Source organism: Myotis davidii, unplaced genomic scaffold (genome assembly GCF_000327345.1).
Source record: "Myotis davidii unplaced genomic scaffold, ASM32734v1 scaffold209, whole genome shotgun sequence".
NCBI classification, from domain to species: Eukaryota; Metazoa; Chordata; class Mammalia; order Chiroptera; family Vespertilionidae; genus Myotis; species Myotis davidii.
In genome coordinates this window covers 1,143,166-1,153,754 of record NW_006300047.1, presented here as the reverse complement: position 1 = coordinate 1,153,754, position 10,589 = coordinate 1,143,166, and the positions used below count along the sequence as shown (strand labels likewise).

Below are 10,589 nucleotides of genomic sequence, written 5' to 3'. Positions count from 1 at the left end.
CTTGCTGATTCCCATGGTGTGCATGCACCCACTGTGCTGATTGCAGGCTCGTTGCTGTGTCACGAGTGCAGAGCGGGAAGAGGTGCACACGCGCACACATGGGGCTCCTTGCACTGATGCCCAGGTCTGCGCCCCACTGTGTGTTGGCTCCATTCTCAGGCAGGTGATCTCATGCTGGCAAGAGGCTGCCAGCAGCTCTGGTTTAATCTTCTCAGCAACCCGGCAGAAGGGAGCTGCTCTTCCCACTGGTTTCCTTATAGGCCATTCTGCCCTCTCTCCCATGTAGAGCCCTGTTTCTTAATCTTGGCTCCACATCGAGTCATCTGGGGGAATTTTGAACATCCCAGTGCTTGGCCCCTTGGAACCACGGCCTTGGAGGATGTCATTTTCGAATTAATGGCCTTCAGGGTCAGCCAATATGTTGCAAATGTGCCAGCATTCTCTGATTCTCCACCAGCAGTAGCCGTCTCAAGTCAATCAACGTCACCTTTTTTTTCCTTAAATTCAGATTTGGTCTCGGCACTTGCCTCTCTAAATAGGTCCCACCAATGAAGAGGACGGGTTGGGGGCAGGGAGGGCAGTGGAAGCTGTTCACCATCACTGTGCCCACCCACCCTGCCCTCTCCAGGATCCAACGTGAGTGTTAATACATCTCACCTCTTCACCTTCCACTGAAACGTGGCCTTTTCCTCTCTGTCCAGCACCCTCTCCCTCTTCTCATCACGAGGCTCCATCGCAGTCACGCTTGTCTCTGATGTGCCCCCACCTGACCACTTTCTGATCCTCTCTGCTCATCCGATTTCCTTTTCTGGAAATGCCACTCCCCTTATCCTCATCAGTCCAGATGTTGCATTTATTGTGAGAGCCAGCTCTTCTCCTGTCACTTAAATCTAATCACCCTTGCCCTTTCAGTTTCCTAAACTCCTGTTACTAATGATGAGTAGTAGCCAAGGTCTAGCGTTCCACTGTTTGCTCTCACGAGGGAGTTTGCTGTTCTGTCTTGTGTATGTAGTCTGACCACACAGAGAGGATGATCTGCAATTTAAAACTGGTTTTAGTATGTGTTGGCCAAGTACACAGTCGGTGTTTAATCAACACCTGTTGCCAGATTCTGTCCAAATCCTCTGAGGCATGATTTCAGAGTGATAGCAAGTTAACGTAGATGGGAACAGTATTCTCTGAGAAGGAACAACGTTTGGAGAAGTGATGTTACATACTACATAGGAGGAAGAGGATGATAATTATTGTTACTCCCCTTTCTTCCAGAAGTGACCCACACACTCTGCTCATGATGCGTTGGTGAGGACTGGTCATATGGCCCCACCTAGATGCAAAGGGGTCTGGGAAGGGCTGTGTCTGGCTGGGCTGCTGCCGCAGCAAGAATGCTAATGCTGTGGCAGGGAGCATGGTTCATGCTGCTGTTCTGGGCGCTCACTTCAATGCACATGGTTTCCATCTTCTAAGCCATTTGTGCGGCTCCTTAGAAAGGAACCTCATACCCACCCAGTACTCTTATTTTTGGGTTTGTGCTCTTAGAGTCTCAGAAGGAATGCTTCTAAGGATGTGGCAAAGGTATGTCTGTCAAAAATAATCGATTTTCTAGTCAGTCATTAATTGGGATGAAGAGACCATGTTGTCCTTCTCCCTTTTCTGAAAGGTGTTTCTGGTTCCCCTTGTAACACCCCAATTCATACACACATACATTTACATACACATACATGTATATACACACATGTATATATGCATACATACACATCTATCTATCTACCTGTCTATCTCTCTATCATCTATCTATCTATCTAGAGTTGATTGACTTGAAGGAATTGGCTCAAGCTATTGTGGAGGCTGGAAGCTTCAAAATCTGCCGAGTAGAATGAGGCCCAACCACATTATGGAGGGTAGTTTGCTTTACTCCAAGTGTACTGGTTTAAATGTTAGTCATATCTAAAAAATACCTTCATAGTGACATCTAGACTACTGATTGACCAAATATCTGGGTTCCAAATATCTAGAAATGCCCATCCATATTGACCCATGAAATTAAACATTGCAGTCATCTGCTTAGCCTAGGAAGAAGTCAAGCGACAATCGCCCACTGATCTGTATAGTACCTCAGAGGTGGTGTGTGACGGCTACCCAAGGGATGCCTGCCTGGGTGGCGGACTCTGCCTGGCCAGGTGGCTTGACTGCCTAGCATCTGCTCCTTGACCTGATCTCAGGAAAAATCCACTCCACTCCCCTCTTCTCTCTGGGCGACTGAAATCTAATCGTGTGCCAGCAGCCACACGGGGGCGGGGACTGGGTCAGAGTGTGAGGGACTCGGAACTGGACATCAGACTTGGGGACACACTTCCCAGTCGCATTGGCGTGTGTAGGCAAGGCATGCAGATGACATGTTTTTCTTCTTCTATGAAGGCTCCTCCTTCCACAGTAAACGCGGGAAGGAGCCTGAGGAAGGAGCAGTAGAGCATGGAGGCAAAGGCTGGCCCAGGTTTTCCAGTCGGGGAGCTGGTGGACTCTCAGCCCTGCATATTCCAGCTCCCAACTCTGGAATAAGTTTTTATGTCAGAGCTCCAATAGTTTCCTTTGAGGAGTAGCCATAATAATGGTGACTTGATAGAATTATTTGACGTTTCAAAGGGATGACATGTAACGTACCAGGCAAACGTTATTTTGGATTGGAGGTGCATTTTGAAGGGCGTCCAGGACATGGAAGGTTAAGGCACATTAACAGAACACCTGTACATCAATTTCTGAAAGTGAGTGAATAATTATGGTGATAATTATAGAGTAAACCTCTTTGAAATGTGCAGCGCATTATCCTGGTGAAACAATATTTGTGTGATTAGCTAGTTTCCTGATCTTTTAATAACTATCTGAACAGGTGGCCTCAGTTCCTGGCTCTTACTAGCACTCAGGAAGGCACTCTAGGGACAGTAACCCATGCTCTGTATTTTTAAAACATTAGAATTTACTGGAAAAGCCCAGGGAATAATGTACTCAACATCCACAATGTGCTCACCACCAGATGTAATAGATAATTTTCCATATTTCTTTCAGATCAATAAAAAGTATTAAAAGTTATAAGTGCAGTTGAGGGTGTCCTTATTCATTGCACCCACAGGTGTTTCCAGATTAACTCTGATTGGCCCAGCTTGGGTGGCATGGCTCACTTTAGCTAATCCTGGGATCGGAAGTGGGCGTGGGGGTGTAAGCCAGGCTCACGCAGCTTCTTCCTGGCAGGGGGTGAGGTGGGAGCAGCCCATGCAGACACACTGGACTGAAAATGGGAGAGGGGCAGGCCCCCAGAAACAGAATGGGTTCTGACACGAGAAGAGAGGATGTTGGGAGCAAAGATGCAGGTGACCATGCAGCCAGATGACAAAGGAAATAGCGGTAGCTCCAGCAGTTTTATATACGAGAGGTTTGGTTGTTTTGTTAGAAAGGGGTTTTGGGGACCTTGTCTTGAGACTGCCTCTCATAGTATGTTTTTATTGAATTTGTACGTTTATTTGGGCTTGTGTATCAGGTGGACTAGGTTTGGCTGCATTAAAAAGAAGGTGTTTCTCTTCTCTAACGCCAGCCCAGAAGTAAGTACTTTAGTCCAGGGCTAGTGTGATTGTATCATCGCTGGGAACTCAGGCTGCCTTCCCGTTTTGCTCTAGCATCCTTAGCGCATGGTTTATTACCCTCATGATTCCCTCATGGTACCCAGTAGTGGCTGGTGTTCATCCATCCGCCTGTATTTCAGGGAGGTAGAAGGGGAAGGGGAAAGGGCAGGGAGTGCATTTCACAGGTGGATTCTGTAAGGATTTAACGCTTTAAGGATAATGAGCTTACTTTTAAGGAGCTTTTCGGTTCCCCCACCCCCTGTCCCCTAATGACTTCTATAGCTCTTGGGGCTCTCAATTAGCAAGGATGCTGGGAAATGTTGTTGCTTAATTGGCACAGAAGGAATTGGCTGTTGGATAGGTGGGAAGCAGACTGTGCCCCAGGTGGCTTTGGGAAAGGTGAGGTTGGTGGAAATTTTATGGGAGGGACCCCCCAGCCACCCCTTAGTGCCATCACTACTGGGCACAGCTTCATCAAAGGTCCAGGGTCATAGTTGCGAGAGGATCCACTCCGTGGCCCTAGAAGTGACCCTCTCTCTCTGGAGACCCCGACAGGGGTAATGTTCTATTCGCTCCACCCGATTCTGTCGCCCGCAGCATGCTTTCCTCTCCTAAATCACTGCACAGCCATAGCCTGGAAATGCCAGCTGTCAATTCATGATTTCTGTTCATTTCCTTTTTATTGTTCGGTAGGAAACAAAGGCCCAGAAACAGAACAGGAGCACCTGGGCGCTTCCCAGCCTCCTTGGGGCTTGGGCCAGACACGTATTTATTATCGTCATCCTCACTTTAGAGCCGTCTCGCTTTGTGCTGACTGTCGTGCGTTTGTCAGTCAGCGTCCTGTTTGGTGTTCAGCTTCCCTCCTTCCTGGGAGCTGACAGGTGGCTGCTGTGTTAAATGCCACGTTGGTTCTGAAAACGGCTCTGTTTTAAGTTTCTAATTACAGCTTTCATAAGGCGGCGGGTCGTTTTGCTTTGCTCAAGTGGGTGATGATGCTAGTTACCTCGGCTGGCGGTGACTTGTCTAAATTGTTTTCTTGGATTGAACAGAAAAGTAGACATCCTATAAAGAGAGAAAGCCTGTCTCTTGGCCTGGGGTTATTTCACGGGGTTAAAGGCCTCACCTTCCATAGAAATACACTGCCTTCTCCCCTCTGCCTTCTGCTCACTCTGTCTGGAATCTCTGACTGCTCGTCACACTCCTGTTCATGTTGTCACTGCCCCAAGAAGCTGTCTGTGGCTCCCACCATCATTCCCTAGGTCTCACTTCCAGATCTATAGTGTTGCTGCTTCTTTTGTATATAAAATGTTTATTTCCCCTGTAGTGACTTATTTGATCAGTATTGATCAGGATGTAAACTCCATGAGAGTAGGGACTGACCTGGTTTTGATACTGTTGTGCACCCAGCTTCTGAAACTGATACCTGGCAGCTGGTAGGAGATCAGCAGACAAACGAGTCAACGAACAAATGAATTTGTTGAGTACTTTATAATAATAATAATTGATAATATGGATAATGCCAGGCCCTGTGCTAACTTCTTTTAATAGGCAACCTTCCTGAGGTCGGTATTGTCATCATCCTCACTTTACAGGTGGGGAAATTGGAGCTTAGAAAGGTTAGTGAGAGTGTGTAGTGGGGCCAAACGGTCTGGATTGCAGCCCCTGCCATCCCCTGTGTGAGTGTCAGGTTGCTGTGGCTGTCGTTGCCCAAGGCACACAGCCTGTGAGTGGTGGGCTGGATGGTGGATGCCCTGAGGCAGAGGTGAGTGACACACAGTATCTACACCATGGAGCTCACAGAGTGCGTGACTGGGTAGGGACTGGAACCTGTGCTCCTGGAATCAGTGAGCAGAACAGGTGAGGATGTAGATTTGAGCCATGCAATGTGCTGCAGGGTACCCTTGACCTGGCAGGGGTGGGGGATGGGGGGCATTATAGGTATGTGCTGTACCTCACACTTCTCACCTTGACGGCTTCCCACTTACCTTCCCATTTCTCCCTACTCTTTCCTCATAACCTCATCATTCCAGGACCCAATCCCTCCAAAAGAAGGCCCTCCTTCCTCCAGGTGGAGCCAGATTGGCCAAGCTCAACTCTGCCTTTGATTACTCTTGCCTTCATTTGCCTCTGGTTTGTCCCATTGTAATGCCCTTAGCAGAGTGCAGGGGCCCCATTGCTGGGCAACCAGGAGTGGTGCCTGCACAGCATTGAGGCCTTCTCCTGCGGTCTCGGCTTCCTTCTGAGTAAATGAAGGCTTGGAACTGACAATAACCAAACATACACCCAGGGGCCGAAAGCAGTCTGCCTTCAAATTATTTCTCAGAGACTTTATTGTTGGAAAACCATTTGTGTTTACTTTCCTTGTTAAAAAATGAAGCCATAGTCATTCTAGAGAATTAAAAAAGATAGAGACAAGCAGAAAAAGAGAAAATAAAAATCATTTACACACCCTCCAGCATTATTAGAATTTAGCACTATATTCCCCCAGATCAGTATAGCTCTTTGCTCTGTGAACACTCTTGGGATAAACACCCCCAGCCCGCTTACTTGACACATAGACTTCTTCATGAGCTAAGAAGAAAGCTGATGGCATAAAAAAAAAATTGATAAGGTTTTTAATAAGAAAGTCAGGCAGTGGTACAAAGTGAATGTAAATCATGTCAAGTGCTTGCTGGCAACACGTGCCAAGATGACAGAAAGCGGGTTTGATGGGATGTAAGGTGGCTATTGCTGTCTTGCCTCCTTCCTCACCACTTTTCCAGATGAGAACCGGTCAGCATTCACGAAGGCAGCGGGTACGGGAAGTGTTAGAACATGAAGGTGTAGACTGTGGTTTGGCCCAGAAAGTCCTGGCTCTGCCCTTTGCCATAAGTGTGACCTTGGGCAGGTTACCTAGCCTTTTTCTTTTCTCCCTCTCTGTATGTTTCATCTTGTATAGTTTCTATCGCTAAGTCTTCAAGTTCACTAATCTTTTCTTCTGCAGTTTGCTTGTGACACTTTTATGTAGCCACATCTAGTTGCAGGGGATTCAGGGGAGCATAATCTTGGTTTTCCACCCAGACCACCACATGCCCAGCCAAAATCTGGCATTTTTATTGTTAAGGAAGAAAGAATGGCTACTAGGGGACATTAGCTGTTTCTGCCACATGTCTGAATTAGCAGCTACTCTGCCTCTGATGAACAAGTGGGAGATAATGGTGCCGGCTTTGCTAGCGATGGCGGTAATGAGACCAGTTTCACTGGAGAAATGGGGAGAAGTAAAATGTGAACAGTGGTGTCGACTCAACACGTTGAAGTTCTCTCCCTGTTTGGGTGATACAGTCATCTTTTATTTTTAAGAAGAAAGGTAGTCAGTTTTTTGTGTGTCCCAAGCTTAATTTTCCCCGTGAATCTGGGGTGGCCTTGCAGCATGAAGGATTAGATTTAACATGGGCCTGTGTCCTGTTGCTCAGCTATTGGTCAGTGCCCAGAGCATTTGATTAAACTAGAGTCAGCCCCACATCTACATCTCTGCTTCTCTGTCATGTTGTTTTAGGATGGCATGGACTCAGCCAGTCCACGTGTAAGGTGTGGGCAGTAACCAGATGGTGTGAACTCCGCCAATCCGTGTGTAAGGTGTGGGCAGTAACCAGATGGCGTGAACTCCGCCAATCTGTGTGTAAGGTGTGGGCAGTAACTTGATGGCATGGACTCAGCCAGTCCATGTGTAAGTTGTGGACAGTAACCAGATGGCGTGAACTCCGCCAATCTGTGTGTAAGGTGTGGGCAGTAACTTGATGTCATGGACTCATCCAGTCCATGTGTAAGGTGTGGGCAGTAACCAGATGGCATGGACTCAGCCAGTCCTTGTGTAAGGTGTGGACAGTAACCAGATAGCGTGAACTCCGCCAGTGCATGTGTAAGATCCACATGGACAGTAACTAATTCCTGGCTCAATTAACAGTGGATCCCAGGCGTACATCTTAAGCTTTAAGCTATTCTTTATATGTCATTTGGTCTCCCAGAGGAGAATAAAATTTTTCTTGGTTTTCCATGACTTATTACTCTTTTTACTTTGGACCATTTTCTAGCTGTAAAGTTTTTTTTAAAATTTATCTTTATTGTTGAAAAATTACAGATGTCCCCCCTCTCCACTGACCCCCTTCACCCTGCCCTTTTTCCCCCCCACCCCCCAGGCCTTCACCACACTATTGTCTGTGTCCATGGGCTATGCATATATGCATAGAAGTTGCTCGGTTAATCTCTCCCTCGCCAACCCCCACCTTCCTTCTGAGATTTGTCAGTCTTTTCCATGCTTCTATGTCTCTGGTTCTATTTTGTTCATCAGTTTATTTTGTTCATCAGATTCCACATATGAATGAGTGAGATCATGTGATACTTATCTTTAGCTGACTGGCTTATTTTCCTTAAAGAGCTCCCAGTATGTGAGAGGGGGCAGGCCGGGCTGAGGGACCCCACCCCCACCCCAGTGCACTAATTTCGTGCACCACACATATACACACACACACACACACACACACACACACACACACACACACACACACTATCCCATGCCTGGCCTGAACTCCCACCGTGTCCACTGCTTAGTGCTCTGTGAGCTTTGGCCTAGGCAGCCATGAGAAATGTGATTCCCTCAAGATCTGTTGCAGTCTGAAGCCTTATTCAGTAATAGAGCATTTCTCCCTTTGGAAAACAATAGAACTAAGAAGCACAGGGTGCAGTGCAGGTATGGCTGGATCCAGGTGTGCACACAATTTATCAGGACGATATGTCTCTCTCCCTCTTTGTTCTGCTTCTAGCGTAGGTTTGTTTTACTTTTCAGACAGGTTTACTTTGTCAGAGCGAGGAAGAGGGGAGAGATGAGCCGGAGAGACAGGCAGGGGTCAGAGGAGCACTCCATGCGACTTGCTAGGAGGCATGGGTTTATCCTCAGGCCTGGGGGACCTGGTGAAAAACGTAAAGTGGGAAGTGACATGAGCTGATCTGCATGTTCCGTCCCCTCACAAAAGATCTTCCCCTGTGTTGTGTTGTGTTGTTTCTTGCACGTCAGAAGCTCCACTCTGCCTTTAGAGGGATGGGTACTGTCCATACCTAAAATATTTTTCTTTTCTTTTTTTTTCCTGAAATTTCTGACATTGTTTGAATTTAATGATTCATATTACGAATTATTCATGAAAATGATCTTTTAAGCTTCTTATAATAGCTGAAATTATCCTTCATTAGATACTGACAGTTCCTGTGATGGGTGTAATTATAAAAAACATTCTTAGGCTAGCTATATTCTGCAGTGTTAAAATTACGCAAATGAGCAAGGGATAAGAATAGAAGCTGAGTAGGATGGTCAGATTTTATGGGAAAAGGAGGGTAGCAGCATTGAAGATTTTCTAAAAATGAATAAATATGTGCTGTACACACTACGTTTTTATTACAGTCTGCCTCGATGCTCACCCTCTCTTCATTGGCAAGTTGGCAAGGGAGCGAATTAATTTTAGCGCCCCGAATTGTTTGTAGCTCCTGCCCATATATGACTCTCATCAAGGGGACTTTTTTTCTCTCCTCCTCCATTCCACTCAGCATTTTCTGCCAGGAATGCTGTAGTAATTTTTAATAGTTCTGAGAATGGCAAGCTCATCACTAACAGAGAAAGCTGGTGGGGAGGGGAGATGGGAGGGCAGCAAGCTGTGGCCAAGTGGCAGGGCCAGTGTCTGGGTGATTGGGCCTTGGAAATCAGGGCCTCATCGCGTTCATGACCAAAGGATGGATGTGAGGGATGTTGACGGCTAACGGAGGCCAAACTTGCTAGGATTAACCTCAGCAACATTGTGGGGAAACACGGGGTGAGAAGACTTGAGCAGCATCTGTTATAAAGCCATGGTGTCCAGGGCCCCACTTGGCCTAGCCCTGCCTGCCTCTCCAGGGTCTCTGTTAGTGATGCCTCATTTCTACCGTTCACTCTGGGGGTCCCATCCTTCCTTGGGGGCTCTAAGAAACCCTGAGAGAGAGGGGTTGGTTAACAGGGTGCCATCACTGACCACAGAACTTGCAAGCAAAGCCAGTGGAGCGGACTCCCCCATCTCTCTGTCTGAGCTGAACCACACAGCAGAATGTTCGGTGGGCAGCGTGATAGAACAGCTAACGTTCATGGGGTGCTCACACCGTGCCAGGCACTATGTGAAGAACTGTCCACTTACTCATTCAATCCTCACGCCAGTGCTCCTATGAGCTCCCGCTGCCAATGAGGAAACATTGACAGAGCTGGCCACTCGCCCAAGATCCCACAGCGTGTTAGGGAGGCGAGGCTGCTGGTCAGTGTCCACTGATTGGTAGCCGCGGCGCTGGGAGAAAGGCCTGCTCTCCACCTGAGAGGCTCTCAGTCAAGCTTGCACTTATTTGTGCAGACGTCTCTCCTTCCTCTGTTACTGTTTTGACTTTGCCCTCTTTCCCATCTAGGGTTCTGGGTGCCACCTACTTCAATGCCCCAATTTGGTGTGGACCCACCACTCTTTGTCTCGTGTGTCACTGTAGCATGCGATGGCTTGGCGTCCTCCTCTCTTTGTATCTAGGCAGCCCTCTTGGTGTTTGGCTTTCTTCCAAAATGTGCACAAACCTCATTATGCCTTCAAATGACAAGAAATAAAATGACCTTTTATTATATCTTAGAGCCAGAGGTTGGCAAACATTTTCTGTGGAAGTGCGATAGTATTTTAGGCCTTGAAGATTGTCTGTCTCCTCATCTTCATCTCTTCCTCTTCCTCTGCTCCCTCCTCTTCCTTCACTCCCACCACCACCACCATCACCACCATCTCTTCTTCCTAAAATGTACGGTTATTACAATAAAATAAGATTCCACTCACGGTGTAGTTTGCCAATGCGTTGCAGATATTTGTTGGTGTTAGACTGCCTCTTAAAACATGTACCTGCCCTTCCTGTGAGCTTGATTTTTGGTTCAGATTGTCCTTCCCGCAGTAACGATGTCTG

At 47.2% G+C, this 10,589-nt stretch overlaps 1 protein-coding gene across 1 annotated transcript in view; it reads left to right on the top strand.

The window, feature by feature from the left end:
• The window catches only part of LOC102763755 (sorting nexin-29), a 440,536-nt gene that overhangs the window by 185,828 nt on the left and 244,119 nt on the right, over positions 1–10,589 (top strand). The window lies entirely within an intron of this gene.